The sequence below is a fragment of the Taudactylus pleione genome, unplaced genomic scaffold (assembly GCF_031769625.1).
Source record: "Taudactylus pleione unplaced genomic scaffold, aTauple2 ptg000507l, whole genome shotgun sequence".
NCBI lineage: Eukaryota > Metazoa > Chordata > Amphibia > Anura > Myobatrachidae > Taudactylus > Taudactylus pleione.
This window is the reverse complement of record NW_028284909.1, coordinates 1,119,698-1,142,482: the sequence shown is the minus strand read 5'-3', so window position 1 is coordinate 1,142,482 and position 22,785 is coordinate 1,119,698. Positions and strand designations below refer to the sequence as shown.

General features: G+C 47.4%; 1 protein-coding gene across 1 annotated transcript in view; it reads right to left on the bottom strand.

Moving 5' to 3' along the window:
• Window positions 1–21,731, bottom strand: part of SPTBN4 (spectrin beta, non-erythrocytic 4) — a 172,915-nt gene extending 151,184 nt beyond the window's left edge. The window contains exon 1 of the mRNA XM_088450123.1: window positions 21,668–21,731. The gene's annotated coding sequence lies outside the window, so the exon portion shown is untranslated. The remainder of the gene's footprint in view (window positions 1–21,667) is intronic.
• Window positions 21,732–22,785: the final 1,054 nt, after the last annotated feature.

Here is a 22,785-nt window from a genome sequence, read left to right as displayed (position 1 = left end):
TCTTATTTTAATATGCAGAGGATAAGAGATGATCAAATTGGAATATGCAGAGGATAAGAGATGGTCTTATTAGAATATGCAGAGGATAAGAGATGATCTTATTGGAATATGCAGAGGATAAGAGATGATTTTATTGGAATATGCAGAGGATAAGAGATGATCTTATTGGAATATGTAGAGGATAAGAGATTATCTTATTGGAATATGCAGAGGCTAAGAGATGATCTTATTGGAATATGCAGAGGATAAGAGATGATCTTATTGGAATATGCAGAGGATAAGAGATGATCTTATTGGAATATGCAGAGGATAAGAGATGATCTTATTGGAATATGCAGAGGATAAGAGATGATTTTATTGGAATATGCAGAGGATAAGAGATGATCTTATTGGAATATGCAGAGGATAAGAGATGATCCTATTGGAATATGCAGAGGATAAGAGATGATCTTATTGGAATATGCAGAGGATAAGAGATGATCCTATTGGGATATGCAGAGGACAAGAGATGATCCTATTGGGATATGCAGAGGATAAGAGATGATCTTATTGGAATATGCAGAGGATAAGAGATGATCTTATTGGAATATGCAGAGGATAAGAGATGATCTTATTGGAATATGCAGAGGATAAGAGATGATCCTATTGGGATATGCAGAGGATAACAGATGATCTTATTGGAATATGCAGAGGATAAGAGATGATCCTATTGGGATATGCAGAGGATAAGAGATGATCCTATTGGGATATGCAGAGGATAACAGAAGATGATCTTCAGATCCTATAGAAATGATCCTATTGGAATATGCATCAGATAAGAGATGACCCTATTGGGATATGCATCGGATAAGAGATGATCCTATTGGGATATGCAGAGGATAAGAGATGACCCTATTGGGATATGCAGAGGATAAGAGATGATCCTATTGGGATATGCAGAGGATAAGAGATGATCCTATTGGGATATGCAGAGGATAAGAGATGATCCTATTGGGATATGCAGAGGATAAGAGATGACCCTATTGGGATATGCATCGGATAAGAGATGATCCTATTGGGATATGCAGAGGATAAGAGATGACCCTATTGGGATATGCAGAGGATAAGAGATGATCCTATTGGGATATGCAGAGGATAAGAGATGATCCTATTGGGATATGCAGAGGATAAGAGATGATCCTATTGGGATATGCAGAGGATAAGAGATGATCCTATTGGGATATGCAGAGGATAACAGAAGATGATCTTCAGATCCTATAGAAATTATCCTATTGGAATATGCATCGGAGAAGAGATGACCCAATTGGGATATACATCGGATAAGAGATGATCCTTTTGGGATATGCAGAGGATAAGAGATGACCCTATTGGGATATGCAGAGGATAAGAGATGATCCTATTGGGATATGCAGAGGATAAGAGATGATCCTATTGGGATATGCAGAGGATAAGAGATGACCCTATTGGGATATGCAGAGGATAAGTGATGATCCTATTGGGATATGCAGAGGATAAGAGATGACCCTATTGGGATATGCAGAGGATAAGAGATGATCCTATTGGGATATGCAGAGGATAAGAGATGACCCTATTGGGATATGCAGAGGATAAGAGATGATCCTATTGGGATATGCAGAGGATAAGAGATGATCCTATTGGGATATGCAGAGGATAAGAGATGATCCTATTGGGATATGCAGAGGATAAGAGATGATCCTATTGGGATATGCAGAGGATAAGAGATGACCCTATTGTGATATGCAGAGGATAAGAGATGATCCTATTGTGATATGCAGAGGATAAGAGATGATCCTATTGGGATATGCAGAGGATAAGAGCTGATCCTATTGGGATATGCAGAGGATAAGAGATGATTTTATTGGAATATGCAGAGGATAATATGAGATATGGTAAGAACTTACCCTTGTTATCTCTATTTCTACGAAGTCCATAGGGTTCCACAGGATACCTTGGGTATAGGTGTGACGTCAGTCATGGGCACCATAGAGTTAAGCTTTTCAGCCTCCCAGGATGCACTAGGGTCCCCCTCCTATACCCCGCCCCCGAGCCAAGGCACCTCAGTTAGTTATCAAGCCATAGGCCGGAGGAGGAGAAGGAAGAGAGAGAAAAAATATCTGGACACATACAAGAATCACATTCTCACCAGAGGGAGACGGAAAACCGGTGACCAGAGCAAAGCCCATCTGCAGCACAGGTGCGACAGGGCGGGAGTCCTGTGGAACCCTATGGACTTCGTAGAAATAGAGATAACAAGGGTAAGTTCTTACCATATCTCATATTTTCTACTTCAGGGTCCATAGGGTATCCACAGGATACCTTGGGGATGTCCCAAAGCAGTATCCTTTAAGGGTGGGGACGCTCCTGTGCAGAAAGGAGAATCCGCCGCCCGAAGGAAGCATCCTGAGAGGCGAAGGTGTCAAACCTGTAATACCTCACGAAGGTATGGACAGAGGACCACGTAGCAGCCTTGCAGATCTGAACTGCCGAGGCACCACGTCGAGCTGCCCACGAAGGACCCACAGACCTAGTGGAATGAGCCTTCAGAGAAGGAGGAACCGGTAGGCCTTCATGAAGATAAGCTTCAGAAATAGCCATACGGATCCAGGCTGCCAAAGTTTGCTTTGAAGCAGGTCTACCCTTTTTACGGAAGCCATAGAGGACAATCAAAGCGTCCGACTTCCTAAACGAAGAAGTGCGGTTAACATAAGTCCTTAAGGCCCGCACAACATCCAAAGAGGCCTCACCCACGGAAAGACCCGGTGAGTTAAAGGCCGGAACAACGATTTCCTCGTTAACATGAAACTGGGAAACAACTTTGGGAAGAAACTCGGGCCGAGTGCGGAGCACTGCCCTGTTCCCATGAAAAACCAAGAAAGGGGGTCTACAAGAAAGAGCCCCTAACTCAGAAACACGTCTGGCCGAAGCAATAGCCAGAAGGAAAACAGTCTTAGCTGTTAGCCATTTAAGATCCACTGAGCCCAGTGGTTCAAACGGCGGTCCTTGGAGAGCCCTCAGGACCACAGCCAAATCCCAAGGCGCCACAGGTGGAACAAAGGGCGGTTGAATGCGGAGAACACCTTGCATAAAGGTGCGCACATCCGGGATTGTAGCAATCCTACGGTGAAACCAGACAGATAGGGCCGAAAACTGTACCTTCAAAGAAGCAAGGCGAAGCCCATGATCTAGTCCCGCTTGCAGGAAGGCGAGAATCCGAGACAGACGAAACTCCCGCGGTGCATAACCTCTCGGTCGACACCACTGGAAGAACGTATGCCACACGCGATGGTATATCCTCACGGAAGACGGTTTCCGAGCTCGCAACATGGTACGCACCACAGAGCTGGAAAACCCCCGGGACCTCAGCATGGCCATCTCAACAGCCACGCCGTCAAAGACAGCCGAGTCAGGTCCGGGTGAAGACAAGGACCCTGAGACAGAAGGTCCGGTCGTAGCGGCAAACGCAGAGGACTGTCCACGGACAGACCCTGAAGGTCTGAGAACCAGTGCCGTCTGGGCCACGCGGGAGCTATCAACAGGAGCGTCCCTCCTTCCTGTTTGAATTTCCGGATTACCCGTGGAAGAAGGGAAACCGGAGGAAACAGGTATGCGAACCGGAACGTCCACCGGACGGACAGAGCATCCACCAGAGACGCCCCTTCGTCTCTTGTGCGAGACCCGTACACCGGCAACTTGTTGTTGTGCCGGGACGCCATGAGGTCGATCTCTGGAAGACCCCACCTGTCCACCAGCAGTTGAAAAACGTCCGGGTGCAGGGACCATTCCCCCGGATGAACGTCCTGGCGACTTAGAAAGTCCGCCTCCCAATTTAGCACTCCCGGGATGAAGACCGCTGATATGGCCGGAAGATTGCGCTCCGCCCAAACCAGGATCCGAGAGACCTCTACGAGAGCCGCCCGACTGCGAGTTCCTCCTTGCCTGTTTATGTAGGCCACTGTGGTAGCATTGTCCGACTGGACCTGCACCGGGTGACCCTGGAGAAACCGATGTGCCTGCTGGAGAGCATTGAAGACCGCACGGAGTTCCAAGATATTTATTGGAAGCTCCGCTTCTGTCGGCGTCCACCTGCCCTGGAACAAGTGTGGACCCGAAACCGCTCCCCAGCCCCGAAGACTGGCGTCCGTTGTCAACAGGACCCAATTTGGAACCCAGAACAGACGTCCCTTGTTGAGGTGGGTCGTCTGTAACCACCACGCAAGGGACAGGCGAACCTCCGGGGTGATCACAATCGTCTGGGACTTCAGAGACTGAGGCATCCCGTTCCACTTGGACAGGATCAGGTGCTGCAGAGGTCTGGAGTGAAACTGGGCGTATTCCACCATGTCGAACACGACACCATGGAGCCCAGTAACCTCATCGCCGAGTGTAGGGACACCCGGCGGCTGTGCAGACAACTGCGCACCCTTGACTGTAAAGCAGAGATCTTGTCCTCCATCACGAAGATCCTTTGCTGTCCCGAGTCCAATAAGGCTCCAAGATGCAGAATCCTCCGAGACGGGATTAGAGTGGACTTCTGCCAGTTGATTAGCCAGCCGTGCCGTTGCAGCAGTGCAATGGTCAGGTCCAAGTGGTGTAACAGGAGCTCTGGAGATCCTGCCACCAATAACAGGTCGTCCAAGTACGGCAACATGCGGACTCCCTGCAGCCGCAGAGAAGCCGCCATGACCGCCATCACCTTGGTGAAAACACGTGGTGCTGTCGCCAGGCCAAAAGGTAACGCCCGACACTGGAAGTGGTTGCTGCGGATTGCAAACCTGAGGAACTGTTGATGGCGCACAAGAATAGGGACATGCAGGTAAGCGTCCTGTATGTCCAATGACACTATGTAGTCCCCAGGTTCCAGCGCCAGAATGATGGACCGTAGGGTCTCCATCCGAAACTTCGGAACCCGCAAAGACTTGTTGAGTGCTTTGAGGTTGAGAATCGGACGATACGACCCATTGGGTTTCTGTACCAAAAATAGATTTGAATAGAAACCCTGGCCCCTCTGGGAGAATGGAACAGGCACTATAACTCCAACCTGGAGCATAGTGTGCAATACCTTCCGCAGCTCCGTAGCCTTGTTCCGGTCTGATGGTAGACCCGTGGTGAAGAATCGAGCCGGGGGACTGTGCCGGAAGGAGAGGGCGTATCCGTGGGAAACCACCTCCAGAACCCAAGTGTCTGTCGTAGTGGCCGACCAACACTGGGCGAACTGCAGCAGGCGGCCTCCCACCCTGGGATCCCCCAAAAGGAGGCCCGGACCGTCAGGCCGCAGGCTTGTCATCTGGCTTGGGAGCCGGACGTCTGGTACTCCATGCCTGCTTCTGGGGCTTGGTCGATTTCTTAGGGCCAGCTTGTCGAGGAAACGACTGTGGTTTGGGCCTGCCCTGGACCCTAGATGACCGAAAGGACGATGGTCCAGAACCAGAAGGAGCAGCGGCCAACGGGAGACAAGCCGATTTGGCTGCCGCCAGCGTGGCTACAATCTTATCCAGATCCGGACCGAAGAGAACTTCTCCGGTAAACGGCAACGCCTCCAGACCCTTTTTGGAATCTGCGTCCGCCTTCCAGGATCACAGCTACAAGGTGCGACGAGCAGCCACCGCTGCTGAAGAAATTCTAGACACCAGAGTACTAATGTCTAGGGCCGCCTCGTTGATATAAGTGGCCAAATCACGGAGATTACCAATCAACTCCGCCTGTTCGGCCGGACAGTCGGAATCAAAAGAAGCCTCTAATGAATCCGCCCAGCGCTCCATCGCTCTGGCAACCCAGCAAATGGCCATAGCCGGCCGTGCTGCCCCCCCCCGCAAGGGAATAAGCGGACTTCAGGCAGATCTCCACCTTGCGGTCCGTAGCATCCTTAAGGGAGGACGTAGATGGCATCGGCAATGTGGCACTACGGACAAGACGGGTCATGTGAGAATCCACCTGTGGAGGGGATTCCCACTTTGCAAAATAATTATCCGCGAACGGATAAGCCACCGCCAGGCGTCTCTGCGGCTGATATCTTTTGCCAGGCTGTTTCCACGCCTCCTCTAAATGGTCCACCAACTGACCCGAAAGAGGAAAGACTGTGGCATCGCCCTTCACATCTTTGAAAAAGGCATACTTAGATTTAGCCGCTGGGGGAACTTCGTCCTCAATCACAAAGGCTGTGCGGACCGCCCGAATAAGTCCAGGAATATATACTTTGGACTTAGCATCAGCGTCCTTAGTATTGAGAGGTTCCTGATCGTAAGGATCCAGAATCTCCCCATCATCAGACGTCCCCTCGTCATCCTCATAAGGAGCCGACAGAGACGCCACCGGCCGTTTATGCGGCCGCATCACAGTCTCCCCTTGCAACACATCCGACAAGTGCTGTACAGAACTCGTCAGGGAGTTAACCCACGCTGGCTCCTGAGAAACCGGGAGCGGGGAAATAGGGAGACTGTGGGGTACCACCAATTGTCGTGGGAAACCCTGCATGGGTGACGACACCACTGACTGCTGGGATAAACCCATCAGTGTAAACGCGGGCTGCGGAGCTAACTGGCCCACTAAGGCTGTAAGCGCCTGAGCGAAACAAGCCCAGGGCGGCTCCTGTACCGGTGCTGTAACCGTAAGAGGCCGCGCCATGGAGAAACACTGCCGGCAAAGGCCCTCCGCGCTACCCTCCCCCTCCGCTAACGGTACTTTACACGTAGTACACTGTAGCCGGAGGGGAAAATCACTTTCGGACATGATGGCACCACGTATGTGACCTCTCTCACCAATTATATCTTAAATAGGCGAGAGACCACCCTGCAGCACCGCACCGCAAGGGCTTAGCAGAAAGAACAGGGACAGTAATAAAGCTGACAGTTTAGAGAAAAGTTACAGGCAGCAGCGCTAGCACAGTCACATACAATGCAAAGAAAATCAATTCCTGCACTAACAGCGCTGATCACTCAACTACGCAGACACAGGGCCTGGTAGGACACAGCGCTGCATACACAGACCTGACCACAGCGGAGGAGAGGTATGCGGGGGGACCCAGACCACGATGCTTCCTTCCAGGCTTCCAGCAGCGTTCACCATGCGTTCTGGAGAAGATGGCCGCCGAGGAGCAGAGAGGAGGCTGGCCTGGGGGAGGAGCGCTGCCACAGGACCAGTCGGCAGCGTGCAGAGAGGGCTGTGTGCAGCGGGGGAGGCGCCGGCTGTGAGACGGAAGGCGCGCTCCCCTGGCATGCATTTAACCCCTGGGATGCCGCAGCGCTACCGCTCTGCTGCGGTCCGCTGTCCCAGGGTGTAGTGGAAAGCGCAGGTTGGTCGCCTGGCTCCACGCTGCAGCCAGTCCCCAGGGAGCCCCCTGCCTGGGGACTTAGGACCATGTGACCAGCGGGGACCCACCGCGGGACCCCGCTGCTTACCTTTGTCCCCCTTGGATCCGGCCATGGTCCGGAACATCTGGGGTCACCGCTAGCTGTGACCCCAGATGCTCACCAGCATCCCCAGATCGGTACCGGCGTTCTGGTACCGGCGGGGGTGTAGGGAAGACAGCATGGACGTCAGGACTGACTGTCCATGCTGTACATCCAGATGTGCAGCCACAGCTGCACTGAAGAAAGCTTCAGGGGCTCTTCTAGCCCCCACTCCGACAGGTGCACCCGACTCCGGCCGGGCACCAAACTAAATTGAGGTGCCTTGGCTCGGGGGCGGGGTATAGGAGGGGGACCCTAGTGCATCCTGGGAGGCTGAAAAGCTTAACTCTATGGTGCCCAGCGACTGACGTCACACCTATACCCAAGGTATCCTGTGGAACCCTATGGACCCTGAAGTAGAAAAGAGATTATCCTATTGGGATATGCAGAGGATAAGAGATGATCCTACTGGCATATGCAGAGGATAAGAGATGACCCTATTGGGATATGCAGAGGATAAGAGATGATCTTATTGGAATATGCAGAGGATAAAAGATGATCTTATTGGAATATGCAGAGGATAAGAGATGACCCTATTGGGATATGCAGAGGATAAGAGATTACCCTATTGGGATATGCAAAGGATAAGAGATGATCCTATTGCGATATGCAGAGGATAAGAGATGATCCTATTGCGATATGCAGAGGATAAGAGATTATCCTATTGAAACATGTAGAAAATATGAGTATACAGATGTGTCCTCACCTGGTGTGAGTGAGCCGCCAGGTCTCGCACGACTCTGCTAGCGTCGGGGGTCTGTAGCTGCCGGAAATGCATCTTATGGTGCATACACACGGTCAGATTTTTCCTTCAGATCTGAACGATAACGATTTAAAAATCGTTCAGTCGTTCATATCTGAAGGAAAATCTGACATATCTGACATGCCTGAACGATGGACGATGAACGATGCGCGTTCCCGTTTGTCAGATAACGATATCTGACATCTGATGTGTTTGAAGTCAGACTTGGACGATTCCATTCATTTTAATGCAGTCAAAAATCGTTCAATAGTTCAAATCGTTCAAAACTTTGGTAAAATCGTTCAATCGTTCATCTGATAAATCTGACAAATCTGACCGTGTGTATGCTCCATTAGTCACAGTGCAATGCGACTAGGACGCACCAGCAGACTATGCCTATTAATTTGATATGTGACACTTGTATATCTGTCTGCAACTGAGTCTGTATGCGAAGCACAATGGAACTTGTCGTGGACAACAATCTGCAGCCGCTGCATCGTAGCACATAGAGATTCAGAGACCCAGTCGCACACAGATATACCAGTGTCACATAACTAATTAATCAGCACAGTCCCCTGGTGCTTCCTAGTTGACTTAGAAGCATGTTAGTCAAAAAATACGCCCTGCGCTAGTAGAGTCTCAAGGGACCTGGCGCGCCAAGAGGGGCTGTTTGGCATGACGGCAGCAAAGATATGTGAGCACACAACTGTACTTGGATCTGTATGTGCCCATTCGTGATACGGCTTATGCTCATTTCCCAATTCAATAAAAAGAGAGAGAGAGAGTGCATAAGAAAGACAATATTTTTATTTTAATATATTGGAAATTGGATGCAATGTACAAGTTGTAATGTGTACATGGCTTTTCAGTTACATGCTGGGTGCAACAAGGTTTATTTTACTTTTCCGCTACAATAAGCTCGACCAAGCTGAATGGAGAGAAATTGCAGTGAATGCCTGAGTACATATGTAAGAGGACAGATGGTTTATTGTGATATAAAGGCACACATCCGCCGTTCACACACAAAACCGGGAAACACTGAACGCAGATCAGGCAGCCATCAGCCTTCTGAATAAGTCCAAGATGCCAAAGACAAGGCGGGTTCCCAGACACACAGTGGCTAATCTATGGACGCCTGCGTTTTTCTATCCACACACTGTTACATCCCCAAACCCTGACTACCTGTCACTCACTTTACAAGTGTATCCTCTGTGTAAGCATGTTCACATTTCAACCGCTGCGCATGTGCAGTGTAGATAACATGCCTGCGCAAAGGCAAACAATCGCTCAATCTCAGTTAATATCGGCACCTTCTCTGTTACCTTCTAAATGTTACATGTGCTGTACATATAGGACCTGATTCAGAGCCGCTCGCTAGATGTGATCGCTCGCATCCAGCGTATGCAAATTTGTCAAAGTGACGCCATGGGAAGAGCTCGCTCGCCAAGGCATAAGCACACCCACTTTGGCGGTGCGAACGTGTATGCAGACACCCACTAGCGTATGTAGAGATGCCCACTAGCGCCCATCATCTCCAGGAAGTGCTTTAAAACATTGGTACATCGAGCACCGTCGGATGCGATCGCAGCGCTTGTGGTTGCCTTAGCCTGCCGCAAGTACTGTGAGGACTTCAGTGTAAAAGCCAGGCATGTGACGTGTACTATGACGCTGCCTGTTAATTATGAACGCCTTAAAAACGGCGTGGAAACACCCAGGCACGCCTGCGTTCGCACCTCCACTCCCCTGTTATTAGTGTCCTGCCCCTGTTACCACCCACAAACGGCCTCTCCTGTCACTCATTACACTGTGCTGTCTTTGCTGGGCGAGAGAGCGGGCTGCGATCGCAGAGAGTAGAACGAAGCATGCGCGAACGCATACCATCGGGCCGCTTGCGAGCGGCTCTGAATCAGGTCCATAGTGAGGCCGCATCATCGACTGCGTCAAAATAAGGCAAGTTAGATAGACACACTCTCCCTGAGAGTGTATCTAGCACACTATAGCTGGCAAGAATTTACTTTGTAGAACGTAAACTTTTTCTTATCTATATAAGATCCACAATGGGAAGTCAATTTTCTTTGTGTGAAACGCAGTGTACAAGCAGGGGTGACTGTGCTGGGACCCTAAGCCTCACCACCTGGGACTGTCACATGTTACCTGCCCTTCAGGACTGTAGACACTAGGGGGTATATTTACTAAAGTGAGAGTTTTTAGAAGGAGATGTTGCCCATAGCAACCAATCAGATTCTACTTAACATTTGACTATAATCTTCTAGAAGAAATAGGTAGAATCTGATTGATTGCTATGGGCAACATCACCACTTCTATAAACTCTCACTTAGTAAATATACCCCTAGGTTTCAATGAAATAGTTTTGGGTGATGTGGAGAGAAAAGGACACCTGATCAGGCTGCACCTTCATTTAACATTCTCTTGAACAGCTGTTTGCATTAGAGCTTTAAATCATAATGTAAAGGGAGGGGAGGTCTCATGGAGTAGGGATGCCAAGCGGAGAACATGGAGGAGTACAGCTTAGGGCACGGATAGGCAATGCGTGGCACTCCACCTGCTGTAGGACTACACATACCAGCTTGCCTTGCCACAGAAGGTTGATGATTCCGAGTTGGATTCTGTAGCGTCCGTGTGTACATGCGACTTTATGCAAATACTGCTAGAAGCACTCCCTTGGTGTACGTCTGTGTGTCTGCATGTGCAAGGGCTGAGATACCCACTTTCAGGGGCCTATTTATCAAGTCCATTTTTTCATAATAGTCATTTTTGCATCACTCTATGCATTCCCACTCATTTTAACAGCAAAAGGCTAATCAGCACTGCAAACCGCAGTCCCCATTATTACCAATGGGGTCTACAGTCTGTCCCATATGTACCAAACTCTGAAAAGCAAAGTTTGGCCCCGTAGGTTTACACCATCCTCAGATAAGCCTATGAAAGTAATCTCGCAGGAGATGGATCTCCCGAAAGCCTCCATCCTGGCTCCAGAATCTGACGCTGTGCGCGTGCAAAGCGTCAGATTACCCGGAGGAGTTTTCCACAGATGTGAAAGAGTCCTCCAATATGCTGAGGATGTAACTGGTATAGTTAGTACATAGCTGGGACATCTTTGTAAACAAAAAAAAAAGTCCCTCACAAGGCGGACTGTTAATAATCGTGGAACTGCCGCGATTATTAATACAAAGGCCCCTATGCGTCTTTAGATGCTCATATACCTCTTGGTGCGTCTTTAGACTCAACCATCTGGTGCACAATGGAAACTTGCACCAGCCCCATGCCAAGTGCAGATTCAACCACACCTGTGTAATTCATATGCTTTCCGGTTTAAAGGGATAGTATGGTAAGCCTATTAATATAATGTCTGTGTGTATGGATATAATGTGTCTACATGTATAAATTTAGTGTGCCTGTATGTAACAATATAGTCTGTTTGCCTAAAGTTCAGGTTTTAGAAGTAGCGATATTGTCCATAGCAACCAATCAGATTCTACTTAACATTTATCTAGCACCTTCTAGAAAATAATAGCTAGAATCTGATTGGTTGCTATGGGCAACATCTCCATTTCTAAAAACCCGCACTTTAGTAAATAAACCCTTTGAAGTCAGCCAGCCACAAAATCTGTGTAATACATGTGTCCTAAATTAAGGGATTATATGGCAAGTCTTAAAAGCCCCCATACATCAGCAATCTGAAAACCACAATTGAACAATTTGAAGATTTGTTGCCCGATTTTAGGATTTCCCAATCTAGCAGTCTGCGCCCATACATTACAGCTTTTATTCAGTTATTTGCAGATCATTTTCAGCAAACACAGATCTGCCAATCTTGAAAAGCCCATCAGTTTACTAATTAAGGCCCCGTACATCTGCGACGGATCGCCGCAATGTAGCGATACTGCAACCCAGCATTGCAGGATCGCTGAAATCCAACATGTTGGATTCCACAGATATGTTGATCACGATAATTTTTTTGGCACATCGGTGAAACTTAACATGTTGAATTTCACCGATCCTGCAACGGATTGCGGAACATCGATGGCCGCCGGTCGGCATTTCCGATCCCGTCGCAACATTGTGGCAATCAGTCACAGGTGTATGGGGGCGTTAACGTTCTGCAATCTGCTGATCATCTTCATACACTAGCAATCTACATCCCCAATTGATCTGTGAAATCCAACATAATGGACAACCTGTTTTACCAATTCCAATCACTTTTGGTTAAAATCTGCAATCTGTGAACCTCATACATTGCAGATTTGTTTACACAATCATCTGCAAAATGCAGAATTGCCACAATCGTTTGCTGATGTATGGGGTATTAAGTATAGTGTACATGTCTCCATACATCATATATCCCCCTCACCCCGCACTACTCATACAATAACCCAGGTTTTAGCTCCCCCCTACAGCAATCTGCTTCCTAGTCACAGGCTGAAGTGTGCTTGTTACTAATACAGCTTTTACACCTATATTCCGGAATTTAGCCGGCGCCGACCCAGGATTTTCCCGAGCCAGCGCCGTTCACACCAGAGCCGGGTTTGCATAGACCCAGCTTTTCCGCCGTTGAAGTGGAAGCTTGGAGATGACGTCATCTACAAGCGCCACTGAAGCTGGCTAATCGGTAGGCATGCGGCACAATCCAGGTTACCGTGACCCAGATCGCGCCGTTTACACTGCAGGGTTTCACGGGTTATTCCCGTGTTAAACCCTGCTAGTTAACTGGGTTGGATTGCCGAGTCACTTGACCTGGCAATCCAACCCTTTCCCCTTTTACACTAAGGAGCTACCCGGGTTAACCCTGCAATAACCAGGGGTTTTAGCTCCGGTATAAAACGGGTATAAGAAGCAGTTTGCAGGACAGATCAGCATCCTTCTGTCAGACGTGTGAGGTGAGCTGGGTGCAGGGAGGTGCTGCGGGCCTGCACCCACGATAGTTACTCCCCTGTATAATACCATTCATACCCCTTTCAGACATATCGAAAATCCCGGGAATTTGGCCTACCTCAATCGACCAGGGTTTTTCCCGGGACTTAAGTCCTGGGAAATTACCCTGCTCACGTCTGAATGGTACTACCCGGGAATTTACTACTCCCGAGCTGCACCAAGCGTAGAGCGTCCTATAGGACGCTCAGCGCTGCCGCTCATCACCCTCCGTGCTGGTGGCTGTGTCGCTGTAGATGGAGTCAGCGACACAGGACCCCAGCCAGACGCTGGGGACACCTGCCTGTGCTGGAGACCGCTGACTGGTCTCAGCAATAGCGGGCCACCCGCACTCCCGCTGGACCTCCAGGGCAATAAAATTATTAAAACAAATAATTAAATAATAACATAAAAAAAAATGCAGCATTTTGATTGGCCGGGCAGCCCAATGGTGACATCATCAGCAGCAGCCGGAGAGGGGATAGGCTAGGAGGAGCAGATGGAAGAGGAGAGGCAGGTAAGCAGAAAAACCCGGCTTAGGTCTGAAAGGGGTCTACCTGGGAATTTCCAGCATAGACACTGTAGTGTGAAAGGGGGGTCTCGACCAAATACCCGGGAATTTGCACAGGGTCTGAGCAGGAAATTTCCCGGGTTGTCTGAAAGGGGTATCACTAGGTAGGTATTCAGGTTAATGCTTTACAAGCGGGTATTTACAGTATCACACTACCAAGTTCTGAGAAGGAAGCCTTCCCACAGACCATTTTCAGTGTAGGGTACTGATTCTCAAACCCAACTCTCAAGTTTTCCCTACAGGTCATGTTTTGAGGATTTCAGTCTGTGGAAGCAGGTGGGATAATTACTGACCCAGCAAAATAGATTAACTCACCTGTTCATGATTAAAGAAATCCACAAAACATGACCTGCTGGTGGTACTTGAGGACTGGAGTTGAGAACCCCTGGTGTAGGGTATGGGTATTATCTGCAATGCTTCATATGCTGAGCAGAAACACCTTAGCTTGCATTGATGAATACCAAACAGGTGAAAACAGTCTGTGGTGCTGATTCTGAGTTGGAAGCAAAGCAAGAAAGAGCTCCCAACTCATAATTAAGCCTCTGTGAGTGTATGTTATATTTACCTACTCTTCCAAAGGATGCAGGAGAATCACGATTTTTCGTGTACTCCCCTGCACCCCCGGAAGAGTGGGGAGATCTCCTGCATCCCATCCACTTCTTAGTGAAGTAGGCAGGATGGGGAGTGGGAGGGAGGCAGGGACAAAATGAGCGAATTGTGTTGTTTTAGCTCCACCCCACTCCCTACAGACCCGCAATATATTTTGCTGCCACAGAGACGAGGTCTAACGACATGAGAGCCTGGCCCCACCCCCTGACGTGGTCTGCTCCATGAGAGGAGAATTTAAAAGTAGACAAATATGGTGTATGTGGGCTACTGTCTCAGCCTGTGCCATACTTTTTTTATGCAGGCTGATCCCCCCAGCCCCCGCCACTATGTGTGTGCAACATATTTCATTAGGGTGTGCACCCAGGGAATCTGGAGAGGGATACTCACTGCCTAAGGGACCTTCTAAGGCGGGTGTCTAGCACTATTTTCATGTCATCAACCACCCCTCTTATCATTAAGTCCCCTAAATCTTCTCCCATATCCCCCATGCCATCATATCCCCCACAAAGGTCCCAACTCTCTCAGCTCACTTATTGAATAATCATATTATGCCACACAGTAGTTCCCCCAAATCATGTTATGCCAGACAGAAGTGCCCCCAGTTCATATTAGGCTAAACAGAAGTGCCCCTACAGTAGTTCATATTAGGCTAAACAGAAGTGCCCCTACAGTAGTTCATATTAGGCTAAACAGAAGTGCCCCTACAGTAGTTCATATTAGGCTAAACAGAAGTGCCCCTACAGTAGTTCATATTAGGCTAAACAGAAGTGCCCCTACAGTAGTTCATATTAGGCTAAACAGAAGTGCCCCTACAGTAGTTCATATTAGGCTAAACAGAAGTGCCCCTACTGTAGTTCATATTAGGCTAAACAGAAGTGCCCCTACTGTAGTTCATATTAGGCTAAACAGAAGTGCCCTTACTGTAGTTCATATTAGGCTAAACAGAAGTGCCCCTACTGTAGTTCATATTAGGCTAAACAGAAGTGCCCCTACAGTAGTTCATATTAGGATAAACAGAAGTGCCCCTACAGTAGTTCATATTAGGCTAAACAGAAGTGCCCCTACTGTAGTTCCTATTAGGCTAAACAGAAGTGCCCCTACAGTAGTTCATATTAGGCTAAACAGAAGTGCCCCTACTGTAATTCATATTAGGCTAAACAGAAGTGCCCCTACTGTAGTTCCTATTAGGCTAAACAGAAGTGCCCCTACAGTAGTTCATATTAGGCTAAACAGAAGTGCCCCTACTGTAGTTCATATTAGGCTAAACAGAAGTGCCCCTACAGTAGTTCATATTAGGCTAAACAGAAGTGCCCCTACTGTAGTTCATATTAGGCTAAACAGAAGTGCCCCTACAGTAGTTCATATTAGGCTAAACAGAAGTGCCCCTACAGTAGTTCATATTAGGCTAAACAGAAGTGCCCCTACTGTAGTTCATATTAGGCTAAATAGAAGTGCCCCTACTGTAGTTCATATTAGGCTAAACAGAAGTGCCCCTACAGTAGTTCATATTAGGCTAAACAGAAGTGCCCCTACTGTAGTTCATATTAGGCTAAACAGAAGTGCCCCTACAGTAGTTCATATTAGGCTAAACAGAAGTGCCCCTACTGTAGTTCATATTAGGCTAAACAGAAGTGCCCCTACAGTAGTTCATATTAGGCTAAACAGAAGTGCCCCTACTGTAGTTCATATTAGGCTAAACAGAAGTGCCCCTACAGTAGTTCATATTAGGCTAAACAGAAGTGCCCCTACAGTAGCTCATATTAGGCTAAACAGAAGTGCCCCTACTGTAGTTCATATTAGGCTAAACAGAAGTGCCCCTACTGTAGTTCATATTAGGCTAAACAGAAGTGCCCCTACTGTAGTTCATATTAGGCTAAACAGAAGTGCCCCTACAGTAGTTCATATTAGGCTAAACAGAAGTGCCCCTACAGTAGTTCATATTAGGCTAAACAGAAGTGCCCCTACTGTAGTTCATATTAGGCTAAACAGAAGTGCCCCTACAGTAGTTCATATTAGGCTAAACAGAAGTGCCCCTACAGTAGTTCATATTAGGCTAAACAGAAGTGCCCCTACTGTAGTTCATATTAGGCTAAACAGAAGTGCCCCTACTGTAGTTCATATTAGGCTAAACAGAAGTGCCCTTACTGTAGTTCATATTAGGCTAAACAGAAGTGCCCCTACTGTAGTTCATATTAGGCTAAACAGAAGTGCCCCTACAGTAGTTCATATTAGGATAAACAGAAGTGCCCCTACAGTAGTTCATATTAGGCTAAACAGAAGTGCCCGTACAGTAGTTCATATTAGGCTAAACAGAAGTGCCCCTACTGTAGTTCATATTAGGCTAAACAGAAGTGCCCCTACAGTAGTTCATATTAGGCTAAAAAGAAGTGCCCCTACTGTAGTTCATATTAGGATAAACAGAAGTGCCCCTACTGTAGTTCATATTAGGCTAAACAGAAGTGCCCCTACTGTAGTTCATATTAGGCTAAACAGAAGTGCCCCTACTGTAGTTCATATTAGGCTAAACAGAAGTGCCCCTACTGTAGTTCATATTAGGCTAAACAGAAGTGCCCCTACTGTAGTTCATATTAGGCTAAACAGAAGTGCCCCTACAGTAGTTCATATTAGGCTAAACAGAAGTGCCCCTACTGTAGTTCATATTAGGATAAACAGAAGTGCCCCTACTGTAGTTCATATTAGGCTAAACAGAAGTGCCCCTACAGTAGTTCATATTAGGCTAAACAGAAGTGCCCCTACAGTAGTTCATATTAGGCTAAACAGAAGTGCCCCTACAGTAGTTCATATTAGGCTAAACAGAAGTGCCCCTACTGTAGTTCATATTAGGCTAAACAGAAGTGCCCCTACAGTAGTTCATATTAGGCTAAACAGAAGTGCCCCTACAGTAGTTCATATTAGGATAAACAGAAGTGCCCCTACTGTAGTTCATATTAGGCTAAACAGAAGTGCCCCTACTGTAGTTCATATTAGGCTAAACAGAAGTGCCCTTACTGTAGTTCATTTTAGGCTAAACAGAAGTGCCCCTACTGTAGTTCATATTAGGCTAAACAGAAGTGCCCCTACAGTAGTTCATATTAGGATAAACAGAAGTGCCCCTACAGTAGTTCATATTAGGCTAAACAGAAGTGCCCCTACAGTAGTTCATATTAGGCTAAACAGAAGTGCCCCTACTGTAGTTCATATTAGGCTAAACAGAAGTGCCCCTACAGTAGTTCATATTAGGCTAAAAAGAAGTGCCCCTACTGTAGTTCATATTAGGATAAACAGAAGTGCCCCTACTGTAGTTCATATTAGGCTAAACAGAAGTGCCCCTACTGTAGTTCATATTAGGCTAAACAGAAGTGCCCCTACTGTAGTTCATATTAGGCTAAACAGAAGTGCCCCTACTGTAGTTCATATTAGGCTAAACAGAAGTGCCCCTACTGTAGTTCATATTAGGCTAAACAGAAGTGCCCCTACAGTAGTTCATATTAGGCTAAACAGAAGTGCCCCTACTGTAGTTCATATTAGGCTAAACAGAAGTGCCCCTACAGTAGTTCATATTAGGCTAAACAGAAGTGCCCCCAGGATGGTGTATTTTATACAGAACATAAACAGCTCACTGCACTGCTCTGTCCTCAACTCTTCCTGGGGTGGAGATAATTAGGGGAGCGCACCGCTATGTCACACTGACACTCACCAGCACTATCAGCTCATCGCAATGCTAGCGGCACCATTAATTATGCTGCCAAGCGCAGAGTCAGTGTCCGGTATTAGGGTGTGCCTGGGCACACATGGCACAGTTTGCACACAGACCTATGCCCCACAAATTGGAACAGACTGGCCATGGACAGACATATTGGGAAATGTAATAATGTTGTGTTAAATATAATATAATTAATGAATTCATTGAAACACTAAAGACAAAATAACCAGGAACATCAATTTATCATAGATATCTATCTATCTATCTATCTATCTATCACTAACCTACAGCATTAACAGAGATGCCGGGATCTCGGGATGGGCCCTGTTTATGTATGGGAAAGGGTATGCACAGTAACACTTCCTTTGTTATATATGCTGGTTACAAAATATAACTGTAATCATTTTGTAGCTCCTGCTGTCTGCAAATGCCAACCGTAGTGAGTCCTTCCTTACACCTGGCTCCCTCCCTGCTTCATCTTGCCAACGTCATCAGATACAGAGCAGCGCTACTCAGCTAAAACCCGGCGGTGGTGGCTTTGTGACATGGCAGAGTGGGCAATGTGTAAACAGAGGATTTATTATAGCTGGTGCCCTGATAGTGGCAGGGGCTTCAGTACAGGTAAGCCCTATATATATACTCTACTACTGTAGTGAGTGCATATTGAAATTGGTTATCCACAGGACAGACATTTTATATGTGCATTAAACCTCTGAGTATGACCTGAATGAGAAGGCTGACAAACAGTACTGCTCTTTATACACTTTACAGTATCTATATGGCAAGCTGCACAGTACCCAGTCTCTTGTTGTGTATGCTAGGTCTCAGTATCTATATGGCAAGCTGCACAGTACCCAGTCTCTTGTTGTGTATGCTGGGTCTCAGTATCTATATGGCCAGCTGCACAGTACCCCGTCTCTTGTTGTGTATGCTGGGTCTCAGTATCTATATCGCCAGCTGCACAGTACCCAGTCTCTTGTTGTGTATGCTGGGTCTCAGTATCTATATGGCCAGCTGCACAGTACCCCGTCTCTTGTTGTGTATGCTGGGTCTCAGTATCTATATCGCCAGCTGCACAGTACCCAGTCTCTTGTTGTGTATGCTAGGTCTCAGTATCTATATGGCCAGCTGCACAGTACCCAGTCTCTTGTTGTGTATGCTAGGTCTCAGTATCTATATGGCCAGCTGCACAGTACCCTGTCTCTTGTTGTGTATGCTAGGTCTCAGTATCTATATGGCCAGCTGCACAGTACCCTGTCTCTTGTTGTGTATGCTGGGGCTCAGTATCTATATGGCCAGCTGCACAGTACCCTGTCTCTTGTTGTGTATGCTGGGTCTCAGTATGTATATGGCCAGCTGCACAGTACCCTGTCTCTTGTTGTGTATGCTGGGTCTCAGTATCTATATCGCCAGCTGCACAGTACCCTGTCTCTTGTTGTGTATGCTAGGTCTCAGTATCTATATCGCCAGCTGCACAGTACCCAGTCTCTTATTGTGTATGCTAGGTCTCAGTATGTATATCGCCAGCTGCACAGTACCCAGTCTCTTGTTGTGTATGCTGGGTCTCAGTATCTATATGGCCAGCTGCACAGTACCCCGTCTCTTGTTGTGTATGCTGGGTCTCAGTATCTATATGGCCAGCTGCACAGTACCCAGTCTCTTGTTGTGTATGCTGGGTCTCAGTATCTATATGGCCAGCTGCACAGTACCCCGTCTCTTGTTGTGTATGCTGGGTCTCAGTATCTATATGACCAGCTGCACAGTACCCCGTCTCTTGTTGTGTATGCTGGGTCTCAGTATCTATATGGCCAGCTGCACAGTACCCTGTCTCTTGTTGTGTATGCTGGGTCTCAGTATCTATATGGCCAGCTGCACAGTACCCAGTCTCTTGTTGTGTATGCTGGGTCTCAGTATCTATATGGCCAGCTGCACAGTACCCTGTCTCTTGTTGTGTATGCTAGGTCTCAGTATCTATATGGCCAGCTGCACAGTACCCAGTCTCTTGTTGTGTATGCTGAGTCTCGGTATCTATATGACCAGCTGCACAGTACCCTGTCTCTTGTTGTGTATGCTAGGTCTCAGTATCTATATGGCCAGCTGCACAGTACTGCACAGTACCCAGTCTCTTGTTGTGTATGCTAGGTCTCAGTATCTATATGGTCAGCTGCACAGTACCCAGTCTCTTGTTGTGTATGCTGGGTCTCAGTATCTATATGGCCAGCTGCACAGTACCCTGTCTCTTGTTGTGTATGCTGAGTCTCGGTATCTATATGACCAGCTGCACAGTACCCTGTCTCTTGTTGTGTATGCTAGGTCTCAGTATCTATATGGCCAGCTGCACAGTACTGCACAGTACCCCGTCTCTTGTTGTGTATGCTGGGTCTCAGTATCTATATGGCCAGCTGCACAGTACCCAGTCTCTTGTTGTGTATGCTAGGTCTCAGTATCTATATGGCCAGCTGCACAGTACCCAGTCTCTTGTTGTGTATGCTGAGTCTCGGTATCTATATGACCAGCTGCACAGTACCCTGTCTCTTGTTGTGTATGCTGGGTCTCAGTATCTATATGGCCAGCTGCACAGTACCCTGTCTCTTGTTGTGTATGCTAGGTCTCAGTATCTATATGGCCAGCTGCACAGTACTGCACAGTACCCCGTCTCTTGTTGTGTATGCTAGGTCTCAGTATCTATAAGGTCAGCTGCACAGTACCCAGTCTCTTGTTGTGTATGCTAGGTCTCAATATCTATATGGCCAGCTGCACAGTACCCTGTCTCTTGTTGTGTATGCTGGGTCTCAGTATCTATATGGCCAGCTGCACAGTACCCAGTCTCTTGTTGTGTATGCTGAGTCTCGGTATCTATATGACCAGCTGCACAGTACCCTGTCTCTTGTTGTGTATGCTAGGTCTCAGTATCTATATGGCCAGCTGCACAGTACTGCACAGTACCCCGTCTCTTGTTGTGTATGCTAGGTCTCAGTATCTATATGGTCAGCTGCACAGTACCCAGTCTCTTGTTGTGTATGCTAGGTCTCAGTATCTATATGGCCAGCTGCACAGTACCCCGTCTCTTGCTGTGTATGCTAGGTCTCAGTATGTATATGGCCAGCTGCACAGTACCCCGTCTCTTGCTGTGTATGCTGGTTGTAGGTCTCAGTATCTGTTCTTTAGATCACATACAGGCAGCTGACCAGTGCACCTTCTACTGCTCTGTAATTCCCAGTAACTGTTCTTATTATGTATACAAGGCGAACAGCACTGTGCTGCTTTATTACTTGGGTATGCCCTATGAATGAATATGAATGAACATGCAGTGAGCGGTATTTGTATCAGAATTGTGTCTTTGGGGTCTGATCATGTTGGTAAATGCTCCCAAAGACACAATAACTGGCTGGTATCCCTGGAATTGTTTGTATGCACATACTGGCATAGACAGACAGCCTGGGCACCATGTTATAGTCAGTATGTATGCCTCTATGTACAGGCACAGCTATAAAACATGCTACAGCCTATAGGATAAAATAAGATGTGCTTATATATCTTCCTACTGTCCCTTACAAATGTCTGAGTTATCTGCCTAATCTAACCAGGATTAACAGCTGAGATAACAGACGGGAGTAATGCACAGGACAGGCAGGGCATGGTCCTACCTTCACGGTGGGAAGGCCATGCAATGTCACACACTCTTCTCTGCTCTCCTTTGCAGGACAGTGCTGCAGTGCTGTATGCATTGGCCCCGCCGGGCCCCCTCGCCAGGCCGCACACCCAGCTCCGCAGCGGGTGCAGAGGCAGATACAGTCACCACAGCAGTTGAAGGGAATGAATGGTGCAGGATGAAGAATCCCTTTCAGAGCATCTCATGGACCAGTCTGCCGCGCATGCGCACAGGGCGCCTCCGCGTTCCTACAGAGGGCTCTTGAAGAAAGCCAATTGGTAGCGCATGCGCAATGGCAAGCCGACTGAACCTGCAGCAGGCGCATGATCTGAGCGTGTGATAGAGAGAGATCCGTGCATGCGCATTGGACCTTTATCCGACCGGGAAGCAGAGCTAAGTGCATTCCCCTGGAGGTGTTGTCCATGCATTCTTCTACAAGAGATAATAGTAATCATATTGTTATTATTATTATTTATTTTAATTTATATTATTATTATTTATGTAACGCTTCTCTAGAACACTGCTCTCAAACTCGGTCCTCAGACCCCACACAGTTCTCGTTTTGCAGGTCACCCAGCAGGTGCACAGGTGTATACATTACTCACTGACACATTTTACAAGATTCACAGGTGGAGCTTGTTTCACTTGTGATTCTGTGAGGAGACCTGGAAAACATGCACTGTTTGGGGGTCCTGAGGACCGAATTTGAGAACTTGTGCTCTAGAAGGACTCAAAGCAACTCATATATATTTATTACTATGGTATTTGTTTTGTTGACGATTATATATGGAAATATAATGTATCAATATAAAGCATATTAAGGCTATACATGGGTTTTTTTTTTCAGCTGTTGAGATGCAGGCAGGTATCCTGGGACTTGTAGTTCCACCAGATGTGCAGTCTTTCGAAGTCTGTAGTGGCTTAAATCTGCTTGTGGGTGCTTTTTATCATCCAGAATTGAGGCTTACGCGGCTGTACCAGTGAGAGAAAGTTAACTTCATTTTTCGAGTTCTGGCAACCTAGAATTAAACAGGACTCTGAGCCCGATTCAGCAAGGAACGCAAGTCTGCATACGCACGCTTCCGGGCCGCTACGAAAATATCCTAATGAATC